Source organism: Condylura cristata, unplaced genomic scaffold (assembly GCF_000260355.1).
Source record: "Condylura cristata isolate star-nosed mole 26May11 unplaced genomic scaffold, ConCri1.0 scaffold00031, whole genome shotgun sequence".
Classification (NCBI taxonomy): domain Eukaryota; kingdom Metazoa; phylum Chordata; class Mammalia; order Eulipotyphla; family Talpidae; genus Condylura; species Condylura cristata.
The window spans coordinates 3,088,363-3,092,707 of record NW_004567132.1 but is presented as its reverse complement, the minus strand read 5'-3'; positions in this window follow the sequence as shown (position 1 = coordinate 3,092,707).

The following is a 4,345-nucleotide window of genomic DNA, read 5'->3' as shown; positions in this document are numbered from 1 at the left end:
TGGTGACACAAGGGGTTAAAGTACAGCACTATGAAGCTATCAGCACTCACTGCAATATGAGTTCAATCCTGGCAGGGAGGAGACCCATATGGCACAGCATACTTCTTTTGTTCAGCCCACTTCTCTGCACAGCATTGTACTTCTGTCGGTCTGCCTGTTCTGCTCCCCAATTTATCTCTGTTGAATCCTCTTATCCCCCCACATCTCTGGTCGGTACCTCAGTTCTTGTATACATCAATAAATCTTTTTTTTTTTTTTTAAAGTTCAGTTTACCCTTCCAAATCAATGGGTTTCTCTTTCTAATTTTCTACTAGGCCACCAATAATTATGTCACAATGGGGAAATTCAATATGTGCAAGATTCTGATTTTAGAAAAACAGAATATATACATGCTGCTCCCAGGAAGTTAGCAAAATGTTTAGCTCCCCCAGATTCTATTTCAATGCCCTATTGTAGACTATCCTGGGAATTTTTGAAGTAGGAATTTCAAATAAATCCAAGAAATTCAAAATTCATAGTTTTTCCAAGAAAGGAAATTAAGTAAGTTTTAAAAACATGAAACTACTCATTTTTATAATATATTTTTCATATTGTGCAACTATTAAATATACTTACAACTTTTATTCATATGCAATATCTTTAATTGGTGATAATAACTTCATCTTTTATTTTTTCATATTTTTATTTTTTGATCAATTCTTAGAAGCTGGGACAAGTTAATTCTAAGAGAAAAAAAGTAAAGTTTCTTATTTTCATATTTCATCATGATAAATTCAAAATGAATTAACAAAAACAAAAATATAGCAAAACAAAAATACATGTGAATATTTGAATATTCTTGAAGTAGAGCAAGACTTTCTAATGCCAAGAATAACCTATAATGGAAATGTTGATATTTGATACATCAAACTTTTTAATTTATAGGTTTATATTCTAAAATATACCAAGTAATGTTTCTATACAAGACACCTAAAAATTCTGAATAAAACAATTTAAGATACTTTTAATAATATAGCTTCAAAATAGCAAGATAATAAGGGAATTCTTCAGAGGGAAAAATGGCTTAAAAGATGGTATCTAAAAAGGTAATCATTCACCAAAGTGAAGTTACCTGGAAGCATTTGATATTTTTTAATCTCTGGCAGTTAAAGATTCCAGTTTGCTTGTGTTTTATTTTTTAAAGTAATATTAGTTTACAACACTGTGTAGGTTTCAGTATTATGTTTTCTCAGCACAACCACCACCAAATGTCCATTTACCATCCACTACCAACCAACACAGTCTCCCCCTTTTTCCCCTCTAGTAACCACCATTCTACTCTCAGAATCTAAGAGTTTGTTTTGAGGTATTTTTTCCTTTATAGTCCACAAACAAATCATACATTATTTGTCTTTCTCCTTATAACATAATTTACTTACCACAACCCCCTCAAGGTCCATCCATCTTGTCACAGATGGTAAGAGTTAATCAAGTTGTTTGTGTCTGAGAAGCACTCCATTGTTTATATCTACCACATCTTTATCTTTTCACACATTATTGGGCACTTAGATTGTTTCAATAGTTTGGCTTTTGTAAGTAGTGCTACAATGAACATGGAGGTACATATGTTTCTTCAAGTTAATGATTTCATATTTTTTGTAAATACACAGAAGTGGAATTACTGGCTCATATGGTGGTTCTATTTTCAACATTCTGAGGAGAATCCACACTGTTTTTCATAATGGGCACACCAATTGAAATTCCTACCAAGGTGAACATCCTTACCAACATTTTTGATAAAATCAAAAATCATTCTAGCCAATATGAGGTGAAAATGTAGAACATCTTTTCATGTGTCTGTTGGCTATCTGTACATCTTCTTTTAATGAAATGCTTATTTAGTTCCTCTGCCCACTTGTTAATCACACTTTTTTATTGTTGAGTTTTATTTACATATTTTAGATATTAATCAAATCTGAATAAATATATTATTTACATTCCCTATTATTTTTCTTGCCGTTGGAGACAAATTCACAAAGTCATCAAGAGATCAATATCTGACAGCTTTTGACTTATGTTTTCTTCTATGTGTTCTATGGTTTCTTATGTTCAAGTCATTAATTTCATATTCAAGTCTTCAATACATTTAGATTTGATTTTGGTATATGGTGTAAGATATAGTTTCATTCTTTTGCATATGACTGTCCAGACCATTTATTAATTAGATTTTCCTTTCTGCATAGTATGCACTTGGCTTCTTTGTCATAAAATAGTTGCCTATATATATGCAGTTTTATTATTAGATTCTCAATTCTATTTTAGTGATCTTGATGTCTTTTTTTTTTTTCAATACAATACTACTTTGATTGTAGTAGCTTTGCAGTATATTTTGAAATCAGGGAGTATGACACCTTCAATTTTTGTTCTTTGTTTTAGGATAAATTTGGCTGTTCAAGGTATTTTGCAGATCTATACAAGTGTTAGGAGTTGTTTTATTCTCTGTTTGTGAAGAATGCCACTGGAATTTTAATAAAGACTGTATTGAATCTGGATATTGTATTAGGTAGACTGGCAATTTGAGCAATATTGATTCTTCCAATTCACAAGCATGGAATGTCTTTCCATTTCTTTGTGTCTTCTTCAATTTTCTCCAAAAGTGTCCTGTAGCATGTATATTCTTTTCTTCCTTAATTCAACTTATTCCTAGTTATTTTATACTTTCTGTTTTTATCATTTCTCTTTTTTCTAGTTCATTGTTTGCATATAGAAACACAACGGACTTTTGTATATTGATCTTATAGCCTTTTTACTTTACTGTATTTGTTTATTGATTCTAGTAGGTTTTTTTTTTTTTTTGGTGGAGTCTTCAGGATTTCCTCTGTATAACATGCCATTTGCATATAGTGACAGTTTTATTTATTCCTTCTCAACCTAGATATTTTTGTGCTTTTCTTGCCTAGTTGGTCTGGTGGATTTGCTAAGTGATGGTCATGAGAGGAGACATTGTCTTGTTCCTGATCTTAAAGGAAAAACCTTTAATTATTCCATATTACGTACGATGTTGGTTATGTGTATAGCTTATATGGCCTTTATTATTAAAAGTTTCAATTTCAATGAGGAAAAGAGCCAAGGTTAACTTAAATCAGGAATTAAGATTAAAGCATTTCCACAAAGCTGAAATTATGAGAGAAGAGTCTCAGTGAAAAGGGTAAGCTGAAAAAGCAAAAAAAAATAAACTTTATTCTCATCCCACAGAGGGAGGTCTCAATTCTGGAATTCCACTAAAGGAAAGAAGAGAAGAAAATGTTTAAAAATTATAAACTCAAGTTAACTTTCACTTGGCTTTGTAGCATAACTATGCCGTGTGAAAAAAAATTATAGGATAAAACAGGACTAAATTGACTCTTGATTTTATAGTGCCCAAGTTGTTTTGAGAAGCAAATGTAAAAATAATTCTAGTCTCTTAGATTTCTCACAGATAGAGTTCCCACAGTTGTGAGCTCACAAATAAATATTATAAAATGAATACTGGATCAAACCAATATGAACAAGCATCAGCAGAACAATCAAGCAGATAAATCAGAATACAAAAATTTGTTGGTTATTGGAATGTACAGATAATAATTTTTTAAAATATGAGTTTAATGAAAGGACACCCCGAAAATTATGAGGAGACAATAAATTATGAAGACTATAAAAAGAGTGGACAGGCTTGAAAAAAAGTTACTTCTATGAGTGAAAACTGTAATAATTAAAGTTAAAAATTTATTTTTCAGGTTAATCATCAAATTGCACAGAGCTGAAGAGAAAATTAGTGAATCAGAAAATAAATCTGATTACCCATCTGCAGCAAAGAAAATAAAAAATTGATATAAACAAAAAATTTGGAGAAGAGAAGATAGTGACATGTCTTAATGGGATAATCCAAGAACAATAATAAAGAAATCGAGGTCTTTTACTGCTAGAATTATGGAAAGGTATAAAGCCTCACATTCAAGAATCCAACAATGCCTAGGACAGATGAAAATAAGCCCCAACCTAGATATATTACGAGAAACTGTAGCATGCTTATTTACAGTGATCTTAAAAGAAGCCAGGGAAAAGAAATATTATCACAAATGAACAATTATAAAGAATACTGATATCTTGATAGCAATCATGGAAGCTAGAAGATAATGGAATAATATCTTTACATGCCTAATATGACAAATAGTAATATTTGCAGTCTGGAATTGTATACCCAGCAAAGGCATCTCTTAAGACCAGCATGATGAAAAGATTTTCAGATAAAAATTAAGGAAGTTTACCACCAATGGATGCTTATTAAAGGAATTTATAATGGCAAAACTTTTGGACGAATATTTTT